Below are 13,332 nucleotides of genomic sequence, written 5' to 3' on the forward strand. Positions count from 1 at the left end.
AAAGTCCTATGTAAGGGTCAGGAAAACAATCTCTTCCAAAGCAGTATGAATATCTGGGTAACTCAAATTGCAAAGCTATGTATATTGCAAATAATTATTTTATTTTATTTTTTTTAAACCCTTCAAAGACTTCCCATCACTCTTTTTTCTATTTATTTATTTATTTGTTGTTGGCTATGTTGGGTCTTCATTGCTGCACACAGACTTTCTCTAGTCGTGGCAAGTGGAGGCTACTCTTCATTGCAGTGCGCCGGCTTCTCATTGTGGTGGCTTCTCTTGTTGCGGAGCATGGGCTCTAGGAGCACGGACTTCAGTAGTTGTGGCCCGTGGTCTCAGTAGTTGTGGCCCACGGGCTCTAGAGCGCAGACTCAGTAGTTGTGGTGCACGGGCTTAGTTGCTCTGCGGCATGTGGGATCTTCCTGGACCAGGGCTCGAACCCATGTCGCCTGCATTGGCAGGCTGATTCTTAACCACTGTGCCCCCAGGGAAGTCCCTCCTTTTCTTTTTGTAATGCAGCCCACATGCAGGTAAATAAAGCTGAAGTTTGAGGGTGTGCTTTCTGTAATAGTGAAAAACCATTGTAACTAGACTGACTGGCTGTGGTACTAAGTACCTGGTAAAACCTGCTTTATACTTTGAGAGAATGGCTTCTTCTGTGTAGCCTAATTGTTAAACATCCCTGGATAAGCCTTTATGCCTTCAGAAAGATTCATTTGTTCAGGCTGATCTGTATTTCTCAGGCATGTATGTATCAGTAAACTAAACAACCTTCTTTTTAGTCATATCTGTATGGAAATATCAATGTATAGAAGGAGAGAGAGGATGATTTTAAAAGATCCTTCACTCTAAGAGCATTAGTATTAGTGTATTTAATAGGAGTTGACTTCAAGGCCAGCACCTGTTTCCACCTCCTCTGTTCTGAATAGCAAGCAGTACCTGACAGTTGAGGTTGTAGCTGTGACTGCTTCTTCACCCCCATACCACCCTGACTCTTTTTGCCCCTGTGTTTCTCGCATTTAGCCGCATTGGAATCATGTGGACAGTTTGTTAAAATAACAGATTGCTGGGCCTCACCCTCAGAGTTTCTGATTCAGTGGGTCTGGGGTGGGGCTCAAGACTTTGCGTTTCTAAAAAAGTGTTCCCAGATGGTGCTTTGGCTGCTGATCTGAGAACCACTGCTTCAGTGTATTCCAGGAAGTTACTGGAATTCAACTAATACCTATTACTCGTAAGTCCTAGTTAGTGTAAGAGCTACCAAGGTGTGCCTGTTGCTCTTGTGGTGCCCACTACGTAGTAGCTAAGACATGTTTGGAGATTGTGTGGTGATAGAAAGTGATACATGCCTTAAAGGAATGAAGATAAAATGCTACATGAAATCAGAGGGTGGTAATACTACTTCTAGTAGAGGAGGTATTATGGAGGATGAGTAAGGTTTGAATGTGTAGAATTGGGATGGAATATATCTCAGGTCCAGGGGGCAACATGATTAAAGGCTGGAGACTTAAGAGTATACAAGCAGTGTTTTATTAGACTTAGTTTCAGTATAACCTGTTTGATTTTGGGGGTTTTGTTTGTTAAATTATAAAGGCAGTCTGGGGCATTTAAAGCTAAGGAAACGTTTCCTCTTTGATTAGAAAATGAAAATGTAGTTGTACAACATGATACCTAATTTTTATGCAGACTTCTGATTTGGCCTGTGTTGCATTCATGCATTCCATATAATTTTATCTGTTTTAATGTGGAAATGAAAGCAAAGGATTTTTCCCCCCTTAGATTTAACTTGGTGCCTCATTCTTTTTCCTGAGAGGCGGAATGAGTTGAGTCTACGTGTGACTCTGTTTTGGCTGAGGTGCAAGTTTGCAAAGATATGAAAGAGCTTTCTTCACTTTCTTGACTCCCTGCCACTATTTATTGGTAAATATTTGTATACCATAATTTATTTTAAAAACAATCAAACATCCTTTCCCCAGCACACACCAGACTAGCAATACTCTTAAGTTTTAGATGTTTGCCATTTCATTCTATTCCCCTCCTCCCCTTTTAAATGCTTGTTTAGAGAATTAATTATGAACAAATCCATCAGCTTTTTGAATTACCCCTTGGATTTTCTTCTCAGTTTTTGAATTAGAATGTAGGTCTTGCAGTGGATATATTAAGATGACACATATCCTTGGGTTTTAATAAATCAACCAGTGCTTTATATTAAATGTTAAAAGGCTACTAAATCATATTAACATGTCATCAGCTGATTATTTCATATTGATGCTTTGTACCTTCTCCTTAGAACTCTTGAATTCCACATTGCCACCTTTGGAATATGAAAAGAAAAGTTTCATAGATACATTAGTGGGTACTTTTTCCAGATTAAAATATAATAGTAAACCCCATGGATCAAGTGGTAAAGTGTAAGTTTTCATTCAAAATAAATGTGAACGATACCCTTAGCTATTTTCGTCTAATAGCAAATAAATATTTTTATTGAGAGGTAGGAAGTATGTTGAATTTGTGAACAGCAAAACAAGCCTAACGTATGGGTTTTATTAGCTACATATTCAAAGAATTGAAATCTGCATTAGAGTGATTTTTAAATAAAACACAGTATTTTTCTGTTTTAAGTAGGTTTTGTGATAAAAAGAGAAGATGGAAAACAGGAAAAGCATCATCATTCCCTTGGATGTGACTATCTTCAAAAAGTACCCAAACTGTTGACTTAACCCTGACTGTATTCCTACTTGAGGTCAAATCTGTTGTTAAAATAACAGGTTGCTGGGCCTCACCCTCAGAGTTTCTGATTCAGTGGGTTTCTCTCCCTTTGCCATTGAAAGTGTGGTTCTCTGCTCTGATGAGCAGGCTGGGTATCACCTGGGAGCTTGTTAGACATGCAGAGTCTTGCATCCCAGCATTGGCCCTACACATAAACTCTCCATTTTGAACAAGATCTCCGTACATTAGTTTGAGGAGCAAGCCCTGCTCTGTCTTGTGACTTTGCTGTACCAAAATGTCACTAGCCTCACCTGGACCAGCTGATTTCCTAACAGGTTACTGGTCAGTAACGTAATGACTTCTAGGTGCCTGGATCTTGACTTTCTTGTGATGCTGTTCTCTATTGAGTAAGCAAACAGAAAAAGCTTGTGTTGCTATGGGATTTTTAATGCTACTCTTTTGGGAGAGTGAAGTTTGGGAAGACACTAGATAACATTATCTAATAACATTACTATTCATTTATGTAATAAATGAGCTTAACATATATGTACTTGGCTAACTTTTTCTTTTTTTTTTTTTTTTTTTTTTTTTTTTTTTTTTTTTGCGGCACGCGGGCCTCCCACCGCTGTGGCCTCTCCCGCTGCAGAGCACGGGCCCCGGACGCGCAGGCTCAGCGGCCATGGCTCACGGGCCCAGCCGCCCCGCGGCATGTGGGATCTTCCCGGACCGGGGCACGAACCCACGTCCCCTGCATCGGCAGGCGGACTCCCAACCACTGCGCCATCAGAGAAGCCCTTCTTTTATTTTTTCTTATGTAATCTATTGCAGCTGCAATGTTTTGCTTCTCAGGTAATGTTTGGAAATTTATGAAGAAGTTGGGCAGTTTTCAAGATTTTGTTTTATTGAAGGATAGAAATGAATCTTTTAAAAATTGAGAAAATTCTTCATATAGGCAATGGAAGTAGCATTCAGACAATACGTAAAACCTTTTTCCTTATTTGTCAACCCTTGTTTTGCTTTGGGTTTTGGCCACTTACATTTGATTTGAGAATGCTTCTAAAAAACTTAAATTGTTTTTTATTTACAACAGAATATATCTGTCACTTCATCATTGTGGATATCATCTGCTCCACTAATCTGATTGCTTTTGATCGTAAAGTAAAAAAGGTTTCTGGACATTTTACACACATTATTAAAATGTTTGCCAGATGTGTTGGGAAACATGCATTAGGTACTGTATGTTTAAGCTTGTAACATTTTGAACTTTGATGATAAAGTCAGAATTCCTAACCACTGTAAGGGGAAACACAGTAGAGGGCAATGCTCTCTAGATCAGATAATTTATTGTATGTGGCTTGCTACAATTTATTGGCATAGACTAAGCATAGCATTTAATTACATGATGAAATTACCATGCAAAGATAACATATTTTCCTTAGTTTTATTTTATGCATTTTGTTCAGTACAACTAACAAAACACAAGATTGCTGAGGTGTACTTCTTGTGGATGGTGGGGGGATGGGCAGAAAAGGTGGATTTGTATATAATGTTTAAAATATGAAAAGTGTAAGATTTTGATATTTTCTGGCATAATTAAATAAAAATGATTATTCAAGAGATTAGGTTCTACTTTAGCTTAAAAAAATAAATTGAGCACCTCCTTTGTGCGTGATAATGGTGTTGGGTGTTAGGGATACAAGATGAATTAAGATGTGATCTCAGCTAGGGAGGATGGGAGTTTACCAGCAATTTTTCTTTTGTTTAGCTGTACCTCCTGAATGTTTATAATGAACATATCTTATGTAATAAAAAAAATACAGAAGTTCCTATTTAAAAAGCCTTGTTCCACCCTTACCCATCTGATATATTGGAGGAAGAGAGTATAGTTATAGATGATTTTACTGTAAGAAGGTTGGTGCTAAGACAGATGTGTTCATTGAGTGCTGATGATCTCTCCTTTGTGGAGAAAGAAAGGGCAGTAACTTCAACCTAGCTGTTCAAGAAAGGTTTCTTGGAGAAAACAGTGGCTCTTATATAATAATTATTAAAGAAAGGTGGGAAGCCCAGGCCAGGCAGAGGGACGGATAAGCGCAGAGAGTGTGAAACATGGTGTGTGTTGGGAAATTTAAGTAGTTTGGTAGCAGATGAGAGATTGGTTGGTGGGGCTTATGAAGGGTCTGTTATTCAGCAGTTTGTGCTCATGAAGGGTTTGAAAGAGGAGAGTAACTCTGTTTTTATACTTGTAAAAAATATTTAGCTTTCCTCCACTTAATTCTAATCTAGATATATACTAAAATGGGTAATTTTAGTAGGAATCGATATAGTTTTCTTTTAACAGCAGGAGTTGAGATACTAAAGGAAATGTGACTTTTCTGCTTTTCTCCATCATGTAGAAAGGTTTCTCTAAGTGGTACTCTGCTAGTCCTGTAGCATGAGCTCTACTGATATAATCTGGTCTAATCTGAAAGGAACCAAGAGTGACCTGTCTGGCCAGCTTCCTGTTGGGCTCTAATAACTTTACATCTATGTGGGCCTTTGTCTCTTCTCTTGCCACTGGCAGTGTCTGCTTCAGCTCAGATCTAAAGTTCTGCATTGGTGCAGTTCTAAAGACAGTTTTATTGATGTCTTGAGCCTCATTCTTCTTGACCCTGGTGCCCAAGGGTTGGTGGTGATTTCATGTTCTGTGTTAGGGTTGGAAGTGGAGCGTACTAGCTGGGTGCTAATAGGCTTTCTTGGCCTTGGTGTTGTCTTTTTTGCGGGAGGGCTTAAACTAAAAATCTCTCCATCTTGCCTCTAGCTAGCAATCCTGCCTCTTAAAAAAGATAAACAACTTTGAAAGTGATTTAGAACTGTCTCTTCCTTCTGTCTTACTCTGAAATCTTTTCCCTTTTAGCAAGTAGTCTCCTTGTTCAATGTGTTTTCAAAAGGTTGGTAGGCAAGGTATTATTAGTTGCTACATCGGAATACTTCACACTGTGTCCTTTGTTTAATCTTGTTTCCTTTTTAAAACTGGCTTAGATAAGGTGGGTTAGGTGATTTGGAGTCTTTTTGCACCAGGTCATGAACTAGGGGAGATCATCTTCCCCTAGTTAGTGCACCTATTCATGTTTTACCCTTTGTCATACCTACTCTCTCCTCATCTGTTGTTAGGGTCACACAGTTTCCCTGATGAGGGTTTGGGACCATTTCTTCCCGTCACCTGATTTTTAAGACACACACAGTTCTGCTTTCCTTTATCTGAAGGTTCTCAGCAACTTCCTACTTTCCAGATTCCTGCTTTTTGCAAGATTCTTCCCTAGACACAAGACACATGATCATTTGTTTTTAGTCATCAAATGGTTCATTAAATCAAGAGTTAAAAATACCCTATGCATGTACCAATTGTCTCCTACTTTTTTTCTCCTTTTTTTCATTTTCCGTGGTCCTGCTGGCTTCTCTCCTTTAGGGTTCATGATCTAATATCTGCGGATATTTGATTGTTTGGTATATGATTAACTGATGTTAGTGGCTATGCAGTGGTGTTTGACGCTTTAATATTAATGAGTAAAATTGAGTAGTAACATGTGACTTATTTCAGAAAGGCATATTTTATGTATAAAGTGGCTTGGTTAAAATTGACCCCATATAATGTGGCATAGCTTTATATAGAAATATAATAAAATCATGGTAAAAATAATTCAAGGAATGTATGACAGGGTTTTTGCTGCTGATGAAATAAGTTTTCAGTCTCTGGGTGGTTCAAGGATATAAGATGAATTTACATTATTTTTTGTTGTATTTTATTTAAATTAAATTGGTTGGGATCACCTTATGTTCCTCCACCATTTATTACCTTTGTCTCTGTATCCTTTAGAGCAGAGATACTCTGCAGTTCTTGTATTTCTAGACAGTCTGATCTCTTTAAAAAACCTTCCTTCTTCAAACACTCAGTATTAAACTAACATGTGTATTGGCTCTGTTACTTGTAATAACCAGAGTTAATATACTGAATTTCAGTGGTTTTAAATTATGTGCATATTTTTTTTATTGGAAACACAACTTGTGATATTTAAAAGTACACATAAATGTCCAAACATTTCATTGAAAGATGTGAAAACAGGCTTCTAGGGCCTGAGTCACTGCTGGGTTCTGGGCATGAACTTATAGGTAGGGAGCTGCTTTTGTTTTTTAAATAAGGACAAAGTTTATTTATTCTTTTTAATTTTATTTATTGATTTTTGGCTGCGTTGGGTCTTCATTGCTTTGTGTGGGCTTTCTCTAGTTGCGGTGAGCGGGGGCTATTCCTCGTTGCGGTGCGCAGACTTCTCATTGTTGTGGCTTCTCTTGTTGTGGAGCACGGGCTCTCGGCACGTGAGCTTAAGTAGTTGCAGCATGTGGGCTCAGTAGTTGTGGCTCGCAGGCTCTAGAGCACAGGCTCAGTAGTTGTGGTGCACCGGCTTAGTTGCTCCGAGGCATGTGGGATCTTCCCGGGCCAGGGCTCGAACCCATGTCCCCTGCATTGGCAGGTGGATTCTTAACCACTGCGCCACCAGGGAAGTCCTGGGGAGCTGCTTTTGTACTCCAAGTAGTAGCACGCTTGGCAGAGAAGCTGTCAGGGAAACTATTGCTCAGGAAGAGGAGTTTGGGGTGGGGTGTGTGTGTGTGTGTGTTTGTTTATGTGTGTGTGTGTGTGTGTGTGTGTGTGTGTAGTGGGGAAGAAGTTTGTAGGAAATTTATAGCAAGCATATTGAAGACACTTTGATTACCATTTAAAATATTTTCCTATATATATATTATCCCTGTAATAACAGGTTGTGTTTCTAATATCATTACTGTAAAATGTGAAAGTTTTTTTTTTTAATCCCCATTTGATAGTTTTCCCCAGAGCCACTGTTAACAGTTTGTGTATCCTTTCTGTTGTTTTCTATGTATTTTTACATTAAATGTGAACTATAGTTTTATGTGGTTTACATAAATGACATTTTAAAATATATCCTGGAGATAATTTTTTGTCAATTCACATAGAGTTACTAATTCCTTTTAGCTGATTTGTAGTAGTCAGAAAAACAGTGATAGAATCATCTCTTGGGTCCTTGAGTTGCCATCAGTGTTGCAGCAAACATCTTTGTGCTGGTGCTTTGTTTCTCTAGGATGCCTTGATGCCTTAAAGTGGAATTACATATAGACAGATACATTTAGATAGATGTTGCCAGACCACCCTCTTAGAATTGTGTGCTTGTATCAAGTGAGTATGAAAGTACTAATTTGTCCCATTTTATAGCCTACTTGAGTCCCCAAGTGTCTTAGATGTGAGTTTTTTTAAGATAATAACTTGATATCTCATTGCTTAAGCATTTAGTAACAGTTATTGGTTTTACAAATCCTTTTGAAATAAAGTAGGATGAATATGGGGACATTGTTCATTAAGGGTCATTCCTTCTATGTACAGTTGTGTGGGACATATTTTAACTTTTTTACAGGATCAGTCCATGTTTAAAGGTTATCACAGAAGGGAAATTTAACATGTCCTTCAAATTAATTTGCTGTTATGTAAACTTTATAATCAGGAAATAACATTTGGAGAAAATGCCTCATTTTGCAAACTGACTTCCTTTTATTTGGTCTTTATAGCATACATAGAACAAATTAGTATTCTCTTAAGATAATTATTTGCACATAGATGACATTTATTTTGTCACAGATCATCTAAGTTCTTCTTCATCTATTTACTTCACACATGTTGCCATGTATAAGCGGTGACTCCTGTTCTTTCTGATGGGTGCTTCCTTCCTGGAGATGGCAGGATTAACGTTGATGCTGGGCTTGCCTGCCATTCACAGGGATGGAATCATGGTATGGTGGGAAAGAGTTGGGAAGATTCAGATTTAAACCTCAAAGTGATGTGACTTTTTTGAGCTAGTTGCTGAACCTCTGGGAGGTTCCGTTTTCTCTATGTGTAAAATAGGATTGACAGTTCCTGTTATGGGGGTTTTTGTAAAGAGTGGAAATTCTGTGTATTAAGTACCTGAACATAGAAGGTACTCAATAGCTTGTAACCATTAACAGTCTTTTGACAACCTTTCTGCTTTAGAATGCTTTAGGAAGCAATTTTAGGAGAAAAAGGAAGTTCTCCTAATTTGCAACAGAGCCACTTTGGCATACCCAGTGAATGGTGGAATAGTAATAATTGGAAACATTTGTGAGTGCTGGCCACTTTATAATTAAAAACAAACTGTTTTTGCCAAACTATTGTATCTCCTAGTAGAGCAGTTTATTTTAGATAACATTTTATTAGTGCTAAGTCTTGTTTAAAAAAAGATTGCTTCTAAAGATGCAGACGTAGAGAATGGACTTGAGGACACGGGGAGGGGGAAGGGTAAGCTGGGACCAAGTGAGAGAGTGGCATTGACATATATACACTACCAAATGTAAAATAGATAGCTAGTGGGAAGCAGCCGCATAGCACAGGGAGATCAGCTCGGTGCTTTGTGACCACCTAGAGGGGTGGGATAGGGAGGGTGGGAGGGAGACGCAAGAGGGAGGGGATATGGGGATATATGTATATGTACAGCTGATTCACTTTGTTATAAAGCAGAAACTAACACACCATTGTAAAGCAATTATACTCCAAATAAGATGTTAAAAAAAAAAGATTGCTTCTATTTCTGGCAATATGGAGGATTAGAAATGCTTACTGATACAGTTCAACTAAACATGCTAGATGATATAGCACACATATACATATGCACATGTTTTGTATTATATATTAAAATATACATAAATCTTAAAATACATATAAATCTTTTAAATAAGTAGCTGAGCTGGTGGGAGAGTAAAGGACTTTTTATGAGGCTGGGGTCAGTTAATGCTGTAGATTTGATGTGTGCCCTGAAAGTACCTGCCATTTCCTGGTAGCCTAGAGCCTGAGTTTTGATAGTCTCTGAACATGGGGCACAGGAGATAAAGGCTGAGGCCAGAGCAGTGTAAAAAGACAAATGGAAGGCCTGTGGATAATATAAGTACTCTCAAAGGGCAACATCCTCCCAGGAGGAACCATCAAAAAGAATCCTTAATCATAATATCATACTTGTACTCTTCTGAGGCCAGAATTCATACTATCTGTGTGGCTTAAAGAAAAAAAAAAGGAGAAGTTTGAAGTGGATTGATAGTGAATCCAGCAGAAGAGAACACATATTTCTGGAAGAATTCTCTTTAAAGCAAGGACTCTTAAGCTTCCCTGCAGGCAGAGTCCCAAGAATATGAGCTCATACTCTAATATAAATGAACATATAATCTATTCTAAGTGAGAGTCAGATAAACTACATAAACTCTCAAAGATTGCAGATATTAGAATTACCCTATAGAATATAAAATCAACATGTTTGCTGTATAGAACTAAATTAAGAAGAGACTGAGAATATGATGTAGGATCAAGAGAATCAAAATTCACTAGACAGATTTGCAAAAGATCCAAATCTTCTATAAATGATACACACATAGTAATTTAAATTAAAAAAACAGATTGATTAAACAGATTAGACACAGTGAAAGGGAGGGAAGATAGACCTGAGGAGACCAAGATTAAAAATAGAAAATAAAGGTTAAGAGATGTGGAGGGATAGAATGAAATGTCTAACATGTTGAATCAGAATCTCAGAAAAATGATAATAGGATGGAGAATACATAATTCAAAGATCAAATTACTGAGTCCTGTCTATCCAAAACTGGTGAAGTATCCAAATCCTCAGACATAGGAAGCCAATGAATACTAAATCAGATAAATAAAAGGAAATTCATACTTAGAGACATGATAACAAAACTGCAGAATATTGAAGACTTTGGGGGTAGAGGAAGTAATTACAGAGAAAAGACATATAACTCAGAAAGGCATGGCAGACATATGGCTCACATTTTAACAGAAGATAGTATGATGATATGCTCAAAGTGATGAGAAAAAAATCATCAACCTAGAATTCAAGGTATCATCATTCAAGAATTAATGCAAAATAAAGACATTTTCAACTAAAAGAATAACTAAAGGTGTAACCGTTCTGTGTATTTTACTGTTTTGTGAGTTGGGAAGAGGAAAGGAAGAAAAGTCAGGTGGTAGGGGAAGAGCAGTGAGGTGACTAGGAGGTTATTTGTGATTTAACCTCCCCATGAGCCCCAGAATACTTAGTAAATTCCATTAAAAAATTAAGAAACACTTTGTGTGAGTTGATTGCTTCTGATGACTGATAAAAGCTGGATTTGGTTGTCTTTGCAGTTTGTAAGGCTGAATGCTGATGTCGATGTTATGGTGAATTGAGGAGTAGGAACTCAGACCCTGGGGGCGGGTGGATGTCTGTGAACACTCTTAAGGCTATGATTTTGGGGTTCAGACCAGGTTTAATGAGTTCTCCCAGGAGAAAGGGATGCCCTGGCTGACAAATGTTAAGAAAAAAAGTCATCTTAAGTTTGCTATTTGGAATAGAATCCCATTCACAGCAAGTTACATAGTCAAGGCCAGTCTACTTGCTCATTATTTACTAGACTATGCCCCAGAGTTAGTGCAAACAGCTCCATTTCTGAATATATTTTTATCTCTGTAAATTTTCTTTTTGAATAGTCTTTCATAAGCTTTGATGGAAAGCTAGCTTAAATTGTTACTGTATGTATCTACTTTCATCAGAGTGGCTATAGTGAAGTGAGATGGTAGTCTAGGATTGGTTAAAATCTTAAGAACAGAGCAGGGTTCTTAGACCAGGGCCAAAATCTTAAACTTTTCAGTTGAGGTCACTGTGATGAAAACAATCTGCATTTTGACTACTCTTTGGATGTTATTAAAGTATCCATACAATTGTTTGTTCATTTGTGAATTATGGACATAATAAAATGCCCATAAAAGCTGTATCTCCTAGAGACTTCAATAGAGATTTGTATGGAATATGAAAATAATTTGAATTCATGTTTTCAGTGTTTTCTTGTTTTCTTTTGAATGGAAATAAAAGCCAATGTTACCATGATGTGTTTGATAACTTACTGTGGGTGAAGACTTAGAGACTGAGTCTCTAAGCTCTCCCTTTATGTCTTTAATCCCTGTCTGTCGAAGTCAGAGCCAGACTTCTTTGGCTGATCTTAAACTGGATAAAATATCTGTTTACATATTCAGAATAAGCAACTAAAACCATTTTGTTTTCAACTAATGAAATCACCCTGTGAATGAATCAGAGGTGTTCGAAGCCATTACGTGAGTCTGGTTTTTATAATTTTTGTGGCACAATCTACAGTGAATACTCTGAACATGGAATTTCAGTGAAACTTTTAACTTGCTTGGCTTTGAGAACATTTCTGTGATCATGGTCATGTTGGCTTGATGGGACTTGACAATCCTTGAAATTGGCTTTTATTAACTTTAGGCTCTTCAATATAACTTATTGAAACTAGTCATAAAATGTACAGAACTCTGCTCAAATTATCTGATTTAAAACAAGGATTTGTATTGACCTTTCAATAGCCAAGTAGTTGGGAAGGCTAAAAATGATTTATTTTTCTTGTTTTACATAGATTAAACCCAGGATAATTATCAAGTTTCATCACGTAAATCCTGTTTGGCACAGGAAGTTGGAATATTCTCTTTCTTAGGAATGTATCTGATTATAAAAAAGACTATCATAATTCTTGGTGGAGTCAGCATCAGTATCTGTGTAGGAAGTCTCCACTCTCCTACTTAACTCTCAGTTGCCAAACGTTCACACATGACTTTCTGATACGTGTTTTAGGAGTCTTTTCTCCTCTCTGAATCAGGGGAACCAAATTCCTTTTGAACCAAGTAGGGTGTAATAAGTAAGATACTTAAGAACCTGGTTCCTCTTGGTTTTGTTCTTAAGTGCAATAGAATTAGGTTTCGTAAGCATGCTGTCATTTTTAGGTAGAAAGATGATACCTAGATGTTTATAGACTATAATATTGAAAGAGCTGGCTCATCAGGTACAGGACTATCCGTGCACAGTGTGAAAATAAATGTCAAACAAAAGCACTTAATCTGGTGGGAAATCTAAGGCAGGATGCTAAAATAACACTTTAAAATTTTTGAATTTATTTCTTAAAAAGTAGTCAACTTGTGAGTGTTCCAAAGGAGGTATTCATTACTGCTGTTCAGGGACAAACCCTTCAAGTGGAAAATAAAACTTAAATCATGGTTACAGAAGTTTTTATGTAATAAAGTCAGGCCTTTTATGCCAGTTATGGCTTGTCATGTATTACTTCAGAAATGCTTGGCAATTTTGTTCTCAGTGACTCATTACCCATCTTAAAAGTATCAATAAAATGATGCTGAGTAGAAATTGGACCTCAGACCCTCCTAGGACTCTTTAACTACTGCCTGCCCCACCCTTCTGATTTCTGAAGGTAAGGGGAGAGAGCTGTGTACACTGGGGAGGTAAGGAGATTTATGAAATAAAAAATATTCTTTGGGCTTCCCTGGTGGCGCAGTGGTTGAGAGTCTGCCTGCCGATGCAGGGGACATGGGTTCATGCCCCAGTCCGGGAAGATCCCACATGCTGCGGAGCGGCTAGGCCTGTGAGCCATGGCTGCTGAGCCTGTGCGTCCGGAGGCTGTGCTCCGCAATGGGAGAGGCCACAACAGTGAGAGGCTCGTATACCGCCAAAA

At 37.9% G+C, this 13,332-nt stretch overlaps 1 protein-coding gene across 2 annotated transcripts in view; it reads left to right on the top strand.

Annotated features, from left to right (window-relative positions):
• The window catches only part of PLPP1 (phospholipid phosphatase 1), a 128,598-nt gene that overhangs the window by 100,668 nt on the left and 14,598 nt on the right, over positions 1-13,332 (top strand). The window lies entirely within an intron of this gene.

Source organism: Phocoena sinus, chromosome 3 (assembly GCF_008692025.1).
Source record: "Phocoena sinus isolate mPhoSin1 chromosome 3, mPhoSin1.pri, whole genome shotgun sequence".
In the NCBI taxonomy this organism is placed as follows: Eukaryota; Metazoa; Chordata; class Mammalia; order Artiodactyla; family Phocoenidae; genus Phocoena; species Phocoena sinus.